Source organism: Pteropus alecto, unplaced genomic scaffold, assembly GCF_000325575.1.
Source record: "Pteropus alecto unplaced genomic scaffold, ASM32557v1 scaffold62, whole genome shotgun sequence".
NCBI lineage: Eukaryota > Metazoa > Chordata > Mammalia > Chiroptera > Pteropodidae > Pteropus > Pteropus alecto.
The window spans coordinates 737341-750579 of record NW_006432491.1 but is presented as its reverse complement, the minus strand read 5'-3'; the positions used below and the strand labels follow the sequence as shown (position 1 = coordinate 750579).

General features: G+C 33.9%; 1 pseudogene; it reads left to right on the top strand.

Annotated features, from left to right (window-relative positions):
- Nucleotides 1-12354: 12354 nt before the first annotated feature.
- On the top strand, nt 12355-12470 carry LOC112476197 (annotated as a pseudogene).
- The last annotated feature ends 769 nt before the right edge of the window (nt 12471-13239 follow it).

Genomic DNA, 13239 nt, shown 5'->3' with positions numbered 1-13239 from the left:
AATCATTCTAATGTTTTACCTAGCTTGGTACTAACCTCCCACTCCAACAGTGAGAAACCTGGCTCCTATCTTTCTCCATCCATTTAAATAATTGTTCTACTCCAGCATACATATATAGCAGTTTCAGAATTGTTAACCTATACCCCATGAAAAACAAGTCTATCAACTAGAGTAAAGTGCTTAAGTACAGTTTATTATTGCTTTTATCTTACAGACTTTACTCATTTACCAATGAACTTAAGTCAGCACCCTTTCCTCCATTCCTTTTAATGAGATTGTTTAATAAATTTTAATAAATCTTTTATCACATTCTGCATTTTATTTTAGGATCCCACTAGCCCTTAATGTTTTCTTTTTAAATTTGCATACATTAAAGTTTACTCTTCGCACTATGAATATATCCACCATTACAGTATCATACAGAATAGTTACACTATGATAAAACAAACAAATAAACAAACAAACAAAACCAAGGGTTTTTGGTCAAGACGGTGGAGTAGGCAAATGCTGTGCTTACCTCCTCCTGTGATGATATTAAATTCGCAGCTAAATTATAGAACAATCAATCTGAGAACCATCCGAAGATTAGCTGAAAAGAGGTCACAACAAGACTGGTAGGAGGGGCAGAGATGCAAAATGAGCTGGCCCCATACCCACATGTAGTGGTAAAGAATTGGGAGGAATATTTTGCCTGCAGAGGTTACCTCCTGAAGAATGAGGGGTTCCAAACCCACACCAGACTTCCAAGGCTGGAACTCCAGTGCCAGGAAGAGGAGCCCCCTACAACATCTGACTATGAAATTCAGTGGGGATTCCGTCCTTCTGAGTGAGATAAATGATGGCTTGAAACCCAAGCATCCCCTTAAAGGGTTCATGTTCTTTCACAGTCACTCCCAGGCACTCACCCTGGGCTTTAGTAGAAGGACTTCAGCTCGAGGGGATGGAAAGAAGTACCAGAGACATACAGGGAGAGACTGAGTTGTGTGGCTTCAGGGCAAGGGCTGGAGGGAAAACCACCATTGTCCCTAAGTTCTTAAAATTTTTCTTTAAGTTTGGAATTTATTTTGTTGACAAACTTTGAGAATGTTTGAACTTAGCAAAATAACCTTTGGACTGGCCTAAACCAATATTGTCTAACAAATAGTTATAAAGCCTACAGGAAAGCAGACATTGTGACTGCAAAGACTGATGATTATAAACATTTTTTTTTTAGAATCAGTAAATAGCTAATTAGCTAAAGAGTAACTCAGCTTATTAGCACCAATAGAAATCTCTTTCTTCTATTCATGTAATTATCTTTTTTTCTTTTTCCATGAAAAACAAATAAAAACAAAACAAAAACAAAAATACTTTGCCTTCACCCTGTAATTGGGACACTATTTGGGTTTTTGCCTGAATCTGTGCTTTCTAATTTGTATTTTTTTATCTCAAATAAGCACGTGTTGCCTCTCATTTTGCCTTTTTTTTTTTTTTTAGGTTAACATTTGTTACCATTGTAATATAATACATGGAATTCAGAATTGCTATAGATCGTACAGCTAGTAATTGATAAAGCTGTATTTGGGTATGTTTGCCTCCAAAAACAGAAGGCCCTTCACTTTACCACACTGACACCAGTTTCATGACAATGTTAGTGAAAACTCATTACCACATGAGGTTTTATATAAAGGACTAGAGAAACATGTTTTTATTCCTACTGTTTTCCAATTAGATCTGTATGCCTCATTTAGTTGCTAGGAAGATCAAAGAATATATGGGACCACCTCTGCAAATAATAAAGCACAATTGCTATCCTTAAGATATTCAGATTACTTTATGGCTAGAACTCCCATAGCTAAAGACTTCTTTAGCTACTTAATCCACTAGGTTAGAACATATATTTATTATGTATGTTTTACAAATATTAAAATAGCTAACTATACAGCAGTTAGTATTATTATCTATTATATGCCAGACACTGTGTTAGAAGGTTTTAAAAATCATTACAGTAAACCTAAATGATAGTTATTGGTTGTGTTTTTAATTATTTCTATCCTGAATTTTAGAAAAAATGAGATTTAAATTTCAGTTAATTGCTCCAAGTTACACAGATAGTGTAACATAAAGGTGAGATTTCAACCCATACACTCTAAGTTTATAGCTACAAAGCAAAATTATAACATAGGGTTAGATTTATATATTTTATATTCATGTAAACCACTTAATGTTTAATTATTGTCTTAAGCTGTAGCCCAGAAAATATATTATATAAATAGTTATAACAAGTCTTGAGAGGAAAAAAATAATGGCATATATGATAGAGGCTCTGTTCATCCCTCTTTTGACTAAATCAAAGTTGTGACAGAAACAAAGAGCAGCAGAAAGGAAATATTGCCTGGGATCTAGATGAACAAGCCAAACAACTGGGGAAACATCCAAGAAATCACCCTGCAATGGCAGAAGTAGGATGAGGTGAGGACATGGGTCTGCCTGGTCCCAAGCGGCTGAGTGACATGGTGGCTGTGGCAGCGGCAGATGCCTCTTAAAGGGATCTAGCAGATTTTTGCAGTGATGGACCTGCTTGCTCTGAGCACCAGTGCAGATTCGGTTGTGCACAGGGGCACCAGGGGCTTATAGGGAGACATTGTCCAAGTGAGGGCCAAGGAAAGACTCACTATGCACAGAAGTGCTGGCAGTATCCATAGTTCCCTGTTGAGCCCTCCCCCTTTCCAGTGAGCCAGACACAGCGCTGCCATAGTCCAGACGTCATCAAACTGGATAACAGAGGATTTCCTGAAATCTCACCTCCTCCAACTTGCAGCCCCGCCCAAGCCACATCCAAGTGTATCCTCAGCTGAGCAGTACTTAGACTCACACTGGAGGCAGCTGGCCTCGGTTTCTAGTGTGGCCTTTTGAGGCAACTATAATCACAGCATCTGTGGATTGCTTGCTGAATCTTAACAGTTGGCCCCAAGGGGCACAGGCTGGGGCTAAACTTGGTCTGCTACTGAACCTCTCTCAGGACTGTGTCTCTGGAGACCTACTTCACAAATCCACACTAAGACCAGGAGTCTTAGGAGCTTTGCTTAGTACATAGAAACAGACATGGAAAAGCAGGCAAGATGGGAAGAAAAAGAAGCAGAAACCGTATAAAAGAACTGAACAGAGATCCAGATATAATGGAGTTAAGTAATCTAACAGATACAGAGTTCAAAACACTGGTTATAAAGATGCTCAACGAACTTTTGAGAAGTGTAGATAAATAAAGTGAAAAGTTCATAAAAAACATAAAAATGGAAATGGAAATTATAAAAGAGAACCAGTCTGAAATGAAGAACACATTATCTGAAATGAGAAGTATATTAAATAAAATAAACAAAGGAATGAACAAAGTGAGTAAAGAAAAAGATCAAATATCCTATCTAGAGGATGGGAAAACCAAGAACACACAATCAGAATGGCAAGAGATAAGATGCCAAGGCTATAAAAGTAATTTAAGGAGCCTATGGGACACTATTAAGAATCAAATATCCATCGGATCATCATAACTGAAGAAAACCAAGATGTTGAACAGCTGTTTGAAGAAATAATGATGGTAAACTTCCCTAACCTGATGAAGGAAATGGACATAAAACCCCAGGAAGCTCAGAGAGTCCCAAGAAAGAGGAACCCAAAGAGGTCCACACCAAGACACATAATAATTAAAATGCTAAAGGTTAAATACAAAGAAAAAATATTAAAAGCAGCAAGAGAAAAACAGATAATTACTTATAAGGGAACACCTATAAAACTGGCAGCTTATTTCTCAAAAGAAATTATGCAGAACAGAAGGGATTGGCAAAAAAATATCCGACAGGATGAAGACCCAGGATCTACAACCAAGAATACTTTATCCAGCAAAATTATCATTTAGAGTTGAAGGATAGATAAAGAGTTTCCCAGACAGAAATAAGCTAAAGAAATTTATCACCACCAAGCCAGTATTAGAGAAAATGTTAGAAGGATTTCTTTAAGAATAAAAAAAATCATGTATAAAAACAGAAATAAAGAAAGGTAACAACTACATTCAATAAGTATCAATAAGTATTTTAAATGGAAAAGAATTAAGTGCTGCAACTAAAAGATAGAGTGGCTGAAAGGATAAGAAAACAAGACTGGTACATATGCTGCCTACAAAAGACTCACTTCAGATTAAAAGACACACAAAAACTAAAAGGAGGGGAATGTAAACCGATATTACTTTGATAGACCTAGAGATATTTAAGTCAGATAGAGAAAGATAAACACTATATGATTTCATTTATATGCAGAATCTAGGAAATAAAAAGAACAAACTAATCAAAAACAGACTCAAAAATATAGTGGACAATTTGGTGATGGACAGAGGGGAGGATAGTTGGGGAGCAGGGAGAATGGAGTGAAGAGTTAAAGAAGTATCAATTAGTAATTGATGGATGGGTGGCATGGCATAGGAAATGCAGTTAGCATTAATATGTTGGCGAGTCAGGGGAGGGAGGGAGCAATTGTGGGGTTGGTTTTATGAACTGTATAGATGTCTAACCAATGTACTGTATACCTGAAACTAATTAAAATAAATAAATTTTAAAAATAAAAAATAGAAAATAAATAATTGTAACAGGTCTCAAAGGACTTAGCAAAATATTTTATGCAAGTAGTTTAAATTAATTAATTTTGTAATTAATAACATTCAAAGCACTCATTCTAGTGTGATGATATTGCATATGTTTATTGCAAATGCTAAAATTTATTATTCTTTCTATCATAGTATATAAAATTAACAGAAGCTAAAACTAGAAGTACCCGTTTTTTAAACAAAAATATTGGAGTGACATTAGTTAATAAAATTATATAGTTTTCAAATGTACAATTCAATAATACATCATCTGTATATTAATTACATTGTGTGTTTACCACCCAAAATCAAATCTTTTGTCACCATATATTTGACCCCCTTTACCTTTATCTGCTTTGTTCCTCCTGCCTTTGCTAGTTTTAATATGGCAACTTAAAGTCATGCTTTTACATTACGTCATGAAATTAAGAAATTTTTAAAACATGAAACACAAAATATAAGGAAAGAAAAGATCAAAAATATTAAAAATAGTGAAGATGAAATAGAAGTGCATGGAGACATTGAAAGAAGATACTTATGATGATGGATTTCAGAAAAAGTCAAAATATCACCTTATTCATAGGAAGTGGTGCAGTTTAAGTTTCAGAACCATCAAAACATTATAATAATGACAAGTATGAGGCTGATGAGGAACAATTTCCTGATTCCCATTTAATTTGGAATTTAAAAAAGCATTGTGACAGTTAAACTTCTATTCTCATATTTCTCCTCCCAGTTCCATAGTTGTCTTGAAAACAATCAGACTGCCATTATATTGAAAACCAGGCCACCTTGCAGTGACTAGAGAGGATAGGGTTTGAGCTCCTTCAAGCTCAACTTCCAAAGACTTGTAATTATTTGAATTATCTGATGATTCTGTGCAAGACCCCACTCACAAGGGTGATATTATTTGATTTAATTCAGAGCTTGCCCTGTAGGAGTTCACCTAGTCACCTAGTGTGAACAGCTGTTACTTTGAAGGTGTTTGACAAAAAAAAAAGAAAAAGTCAGAAACAATTGTTTAATATTGCAACCTCCATAGGTAGTGATTTAATAGTTGGGGAAAAATAAGAATAACCAAAAAGCTTCAAAAAAAAAGCTGGAGAAAGAGATCCAAAGATGATTTGAAAATTTTGATACATTCCTGAGAATCTATAAGGTCATATGTATATGCCTAGAAAGACCTGAGAAGATACTGAGCTCTTAGAAGAAGCACAGGTATAAACATTCATTAAGTAATGATTTCTTAGATATGACACCATAACCACAAACAAGTCAAAAAATTTTATTAAATATAAATTGGTCTTTACTGAAATAAAAACTCGTGTGCTTCAAAGGATATTGTCAATAAAGTAAAAAGACAACCCATAGAATGAGAGAATATATTTGTAAATCATATACTTAATAAGGGCCTAATAGCCAAAATATATAAAGAACACATAACTCAAAAACAACAACAACAAAAAAACAAATAAGCCAATTTAAAAAGGTATAAAACATTTGAACATTTCTCAACAAAAAGATATTAAAATGGCAAATAAACACGTGAAAAAATGCTCAACATCATTAATCTTTAGGGAAATGCAAATCAAAACTAAAATGAGGTACCACTTCACATCCACTAATATGACTAGAAAAAATAGACAATAACAAAGTGTCAGATGTGAAAAAATTGAAACTCTCATAAATTTCTAATGGAATATAAAATGATGCAGTACTTTAGAAAACAGTTTGCAATTTTCTTAAAAAGGTAAACATAGAGTTACTATATGACCCAGCAATTCTATTCTTAGATATATAATCAAGAGAAATAAAAGCACATTCACACAAAACTTCTACGTGCATATTCATAATAGTGTTATTCATATTAGCCGAAAAGTGGAAACAACCCGAATGTGCATAACTGATAAAAGAATAAACAAATTGTGATACGTTTATAAATAAAATGATATTTGGATATAAAAAAGAAAAAGGTATTATAATCTAACGGTATGAATGAACTGTTAAACCATTGTGATAAGTAAAAGAAACTAGACACAAAAATTCATATATTGTATGATTTAATTCATATAAAATATCCAAAATAAACAAATCCATAGAAGCAGAAGGTAAATTTGTAATTGCCAGAGTCTGGGGAGAAGGGTGTAAGGAAAGGTGAGTGCTAATGTGTATGGAGTTTCTTTTTGGGGTGATAAAATTGGAATTATATAGTGGTGATAGTTACACAACTTTTTGAATATACTAAAATCCACTGTATTGTACAGTTTAAAAGAGTAGATTTAAAAATTTTATTATGAAAAATATGAAATATAAGGAAAAATGAAACTCAGATATACAATGAGTGTGTCCAAGGAAAGAACTAGAATAGTAAAACAGAAAAAAAAAATTATTACATCTACTATTAAAGAAAAATTTCCAGACATAAAGAATTATTTGAATTTTTATATTTAAAAGAAACACTATATGTGTAGGAAAGAAAAATGATACTAAAAAAGCAACACTAAAATATAACCTCATGAATTCACTTAAAAATTAATAATTTGAACAGCTATATAAGATATTATACTTCTTATAAAAAGACAGGACTCAGCTATACCTACATTCTTCAAGGTTAGAATACCTTAGAGCAAGGCCTACAAAGTCCTCTGGGAAAGAAATAATGGTCCAAGAATTCCATGCCTAGTTAAACAATAGTACAAATGCAATGTCAAAATTAAAACAAAACAAAATAAAACAAATACCTAAAATATGAGTGCCCGGGGAGCATTATTCATATAAATTTTTCTTTAGAAAGCTATTAGAGAATGAACATCAGCCAACCAATTAGTGAATCAAATTATTATAGCAAAATTCCAGCATTGAGTTCCAGCACATATAATTATTTGACAAAAGTAAGACATAACTATGAGAATTTTGATTACAGAAAAATGTAAAAATTGTTAACACTGATGATGTAAAAATGACAGAAAATTTCTAAAATTAGAGGGGAAAGAAGATAGGAGTTTCTGTACATCTTTGTTTTTTTTTTTTTAATAGCTTGTTGACAGAGATATAATTAAAAGCTGTTAAGCTATATGACAAATTATACATGTATTAATGTTATAAAGATAAAAATAATATAAGCAGTTAAGTATGTTGGTGGAGAAAATAATAAAAACATTGTGCAGAAGCTTACAATCTTTTTCTGAAATTCTTATATCCTAACATTTCTAAAGACTGTAATTATTTAAATTACCATTCAGGTCAAAACTTGATTTGAATGTGAGGCTGCATGAATAATCATACATTTTACTATAGTAATATTAACGTGCTTAATTCTGTATATTGATAGGTAATAAATACATGGGATCAGCATAATGTTATCTTCCTAAAATTGTAAAAAATTTAGTTCTGGACATGTGGCTCCAAGGGTTTTGGCTAAGAAAGTTTTATATTAATTCCATCATTTTATACAATATGAAACAAATAGATATCATATAAAAAGGTGTAAAAATATTTTTAAAGTTGTGATCACCTTAGGTAGCCAGTAGGGTAAGTAGTAATACATAGCAACATTTTAAATAAGAAAATCCAGAAAGCCAAATGTATGTAAAATATATTTTAAAAACTATAAAAATAGAAGTCGCAGAAGAACATATTAGCAAACACATAAATCAAACACACTTATATATAAAATAATATAAATAAGATAAATTTATATACTAAAATAAAAAAATAAAAATTGAAATTTAAAATAATATCTAACTTTAAGTTGTAGATAAGCAATAGCCATAAAATAAACAAAAAGTGTACAAAAAACATTCCAGACAATAAAAATGACAAAAAGAACCCACGCGTATCATAACTTTAGTAAGGTAAGTGATTGAATTCAGGATTATAAATAAACAAGTAAATATCTGATATAAAGAAGAGTACTTTACAATGATAAGTTTTGTAATCCACAATGCAGATCTAACAGTTATGATTATCTATGTGAGAATAGCATAATATCGACATTATAAAAGTGACAACTACAGGGAATACAAGAAAAGACAGAATATATCAGCTATAGGAGATAAATTCACCTTTCTAAATTTGTGGCAGATAAAATTGATCAAAAATACATAAGGTTAGGTGCCATGCTAAAAGCCAAAATGGCTGCCCCATGGAAGCCAGCACTATACAGCTAGTGAGGGTTGAGAAAGAAGCTTCTGTGGGAAAGGGAGAGGACTCTGGAAGAGCCATGGACAGGACCAACGCCCCCTGAGCAGCACAGTTTTCATAGGAAATCAGATATCCAACAAGAATTAACAAAATTAAGAAATATAGGATCTTTGGAAACATGGCGGAGTGAGAGACATCTCCAGATCTCTACCCTTGAACAATAAGCTGAACATCTAAAACTCAACAAAAAACACCCAAACTGCACGCCAGCACGTCTGAGTGTAGGATCTGTGTATAAGAGCTACCACAGGTTAGAACCCCAGGTATCGGGCGGTGGACGGGGAGTAAAAAAGAAGCTGCCTCTCCCAGCCACCGGAGCTCCTTGTAGGAGGAGGGGGAGGGGTGAAGGTGCAGCGAGTTGGTGCAGCAAGTTCCCTGAACATTCCTGCCTGGGATAGCTGTGAGCTCCCTGTGGCCTACTGGCTGCAGAACCCAGTCATCAGGGCAGAAAGCAGAGAAGTAGGACAGGACCACAGAGAATCAATAGCTGATTTTTGCCAGCCATAGTTGCAAAATCGAGTCTGAGCTGCAGCCCCCAGCTCCCAACCCAGAAGGCCCTTCCTGCCATGCCCTCCAAGACCGATCACTGCAGAGCCCCAGGGGAGCAAATGCTGAGCAAACGCTGCCAAGACTGTCGCTGACATGGAAAGGGACTGAAGCTGAGGGTAGCGAGCGTGATTAAATATTTACAAGAAAATTTAAAAAGCGTTAGTAAGATTTTATATAAAGCAGGGATCCAAGAGGCTTAGACGCCACCTACTGGAAGCCAAAAGAAAAGCACCTTGTTTGCAACTGGCTAAAGAGAGACCTTTATATAACAAATCTTTCTGGAAAAACAACAGAATACACTTCAATTAATGCCCATGCCGAGAAATATTCCATTAAACACCATAAACAACCAAAGTGACAAGGCATCTCAGAAAGAAAGAGAAAAATCTCCAGAAAATGAGCTTACAGATATAGAAATATGTGACTTAAATGGCAGAGAATTCAAAATGGTACTTCTGAAAAAACTCATTGAGACCCAAAACAACTCAAATCAACAATTTCAGGAATTGAAAACAACTAGATGAGCAGAGCAAGGAGATTGAAACCCTTAAAACAAACAAACAAACAAACAAAAACAAATAGAACTTCTGGAGATGAAGAACACACTGCAAGAGTTGAAAAATGAAATAGCAAGCTCAGGAAATAAACAATTCATAAGGATCAGTGATATCGAAGACAGAAATCTAGAAATAAATCAGAAGGAAGAAGAGAGAAACTTAAGAATGAAAAATAAGAAAAGAGAAATTCAAGAACTAGCTGATACCATCAGAAGAGGAAACATGAGAATAATGGACTTTACAGAATTTGAGGAAAAGGAGCAGGGAGTAGAAAACATTTTCAGACAAATAGTGGATGAGAATTTCCCAAATCAAAAGAATGAACTGGAGCTTGGAATTCAAAAAGTCAACAGAACACCCAAATATCTCATCCCAAAAAGGCCTTCATCAAGACACATTGTATAAAGATCAACGACAAAGACAGAATTCTGAAGGCAGCCAGGGAGAAGAAAATGGTAACTTATAAAGGTAAATCCATTAGATTATCATAGGACATCTCATCACAAACCTTATAAGCCAGAAAGGAATCAAATATTTAAACTATTAAATGAAAAGAACTACCAGCCTAGAATAATGTATCTAGTTAAACTCTCTTTTAGATATGAAGGAGAAATTAAGACTTTTCTAAACACACAAATATTGAGGGAATACTCCACTACGAGGCTTGTACTACAGTAAATACTGAAAGGGGTCAGTTCACCTAAAACAAAATAAAAAAAAAAAAAAAAAAACATAATTAGGAGTAAAGCGAGTATTGAGCAAATAGAAACAGAGTCACTTGTGAGTCATTAAGACAATGGAATTAATAAATTTTATTTCTTTACACTGAGTCATCCCTTCAGCACTACAATTTGCTATCCTCGGATTCAACGCAGATCCACAGCGCTGATGTAGTACATGGTACATACTAGGTGTTTAGTAAAATTATTGGAAGAATCAAGAGAAGACATGTAACCCATGACTACAACTCAACTGGCAGTTTTGCAAAACAAACCTTATTTGCCAAAATGGCCTGAAATTGCTTTCTCTTACTTATTTCAAGGCCATGTTATAAAATTTCACAAACAAGGAAATTGATAGGACTTTAACATCATGTAAAATTTATAATGAAATGTTCTGTAAATGTCTTTAGAAATAAATAAAGTTGAGTTTTCTGTTTACCTAAACAATATTTGGATTTCCACCTCCAGTTACATTTTAAAATCTTGTGATAGACTATTTCTCCCATCATAACATCTCATTAGACATGCTTAAAATAAATACACATGTATTAAAAGTGACAAAAATATGAAACAATAGGTAACTCCAACAGTGACTCACTTGGGTATGTCAGCAACCCTTACTAAGAACAGGGAATTATAAGCTTAAATAATAAGAAGAGAATTGCTATAGCAAGATAGTAATAAATGTTCAGCATATATAGGGACAAAATGAGATAACAATGACTGAAAAGGAGGGGATTCAAAGATCCAGCTTCGCAAAGGGGAATGGAGATAAGGTGCGTACAGAAGAAAATGGACGACTGTATGGATAACTACCCTTTACACATTCATAATGGCAATCACACACCAAAGATCCAGAACTGTTGTATATAACATAAAACAAGAAGGGCTGGAGGGAAGACCCACGAAAGCCAACCAAAATAAAGAAAACAGAAGCACAAGAACAAGGAAGCGATGGAAACACTGAGCTACCAGAAAGCAAAAGATAAAATGGCTATAAGAAGACCTCTTATTTCAACAATCACCCTAAATGTAAATTGACTGAACTCACCAAAAAAAAGGAACAGAGTTGCAGAATGGATCAAAAAACAAAACCCAATCATAAGCTGCCTTCAGGAGACACATCTCAGCTCCAAAGACAAATATAGACTCAAAGTGAAAGGGTGGAAAATGATATTCCAAGTAAATGGCATTCAGAGAAAAGCAGGAGTAGTGGTACTAATAAGATACTGAGAGACACTTCATAATGATAAAGGGAATCATGCACCAAAAATACATTACACTTATTAATATCTGATATAAGTGAAAAGGAGATATTATTTATTAGTAGTAATAATTTATTAATAGTAATACCTAACACTAATATCAATGTGCAAAACACTAAGTGCTTCACGTAATTTACATAATCCTCTCAAAAATTCTGTGCAGTAAATGCTATTAATTTTCATTTCTTGAACTACTAGGAGACTTAAAACTATTTTCATAAACTGCACTCAGATTTACAAACACTTTTTGAGAGTTATTAAGATAGTCTGGAGGAATACTATTCTTTTTGGAAGGTTTTCTAGTTGTTGCATACTTATAACCATATTAAATAAATACTGACTTCAAGAATATAAGAGTAGGGGTGGCTCCATAGTGTAGCAGTTAGCACGTTTGCTTTACACACAGAAGGTCCTGAGTTCACACCACAGTGGAGCGACGGACCATGGTCTACAGCCATGCCACCTTGAACAAGCCTAATGTCCGATCCTGGAAGCTAAACAGGGTCGGGCTTGGTTAGTACTTGGATGGGAGACCACCTAGGAAGACCAGGTGCTGTAGACATAATTAATAATAAATAATAATGAAAAAAGAAATCATATCAACCATATTCTCTGATCATAATGCTTTGAAACTAGAGATCAACTGTGGAAAGAAAGCAGGAAGAACCACAAATACATGGATATTAAACAACATGCTACTGAAGAATAACTGGGTCAGAGAAGAAATAAAAAGAGAGATCAGGAGATACATAGAAATGGATGATAATGATAGTACAACATATCAAAACTTTTGGAACAAGGCAAAAGCGGTCATAAGAGGAAGGTTCACATCATTACAGCCCTATTTCCAAAAACAAGAAAGAGTCCAAATGAACAACCTAATGTTTCATCTTAAAAAACTAGAAAGGGAAGAACAAATGAGGCCTAAAGTAGGCAGAAGGAAAGAAATAATCAGAATTAGAGCAGAAATAAATAAAATTGAAAACAAACAAACAAACAAAAAACAGTAGAAAAAATAAATGCAACAAAGAGCTGGTTCTTTGAGAAGGTTAATAAAGTTGATAAACTCATAGCTAGATTCACTAAAGAAAAAAGAGAAAGGACACAAAAAACAAAATCAGGAATGGAAGAGGGGAAATTATGACTGACTTCGCAGAAATACAAAGGATCATACAAGAATATTATGAAAATGTATTTAACACCAAATTAAATAACCTAGAAGAAATGGACAAGTACTTAGAAAAATACATCTTTCCTAGACTGACTCAAGAAGATCTGGAAAATCTAAATAGACTGATTAGCAGTATGGAAATTTAAACAATCATCAAAAC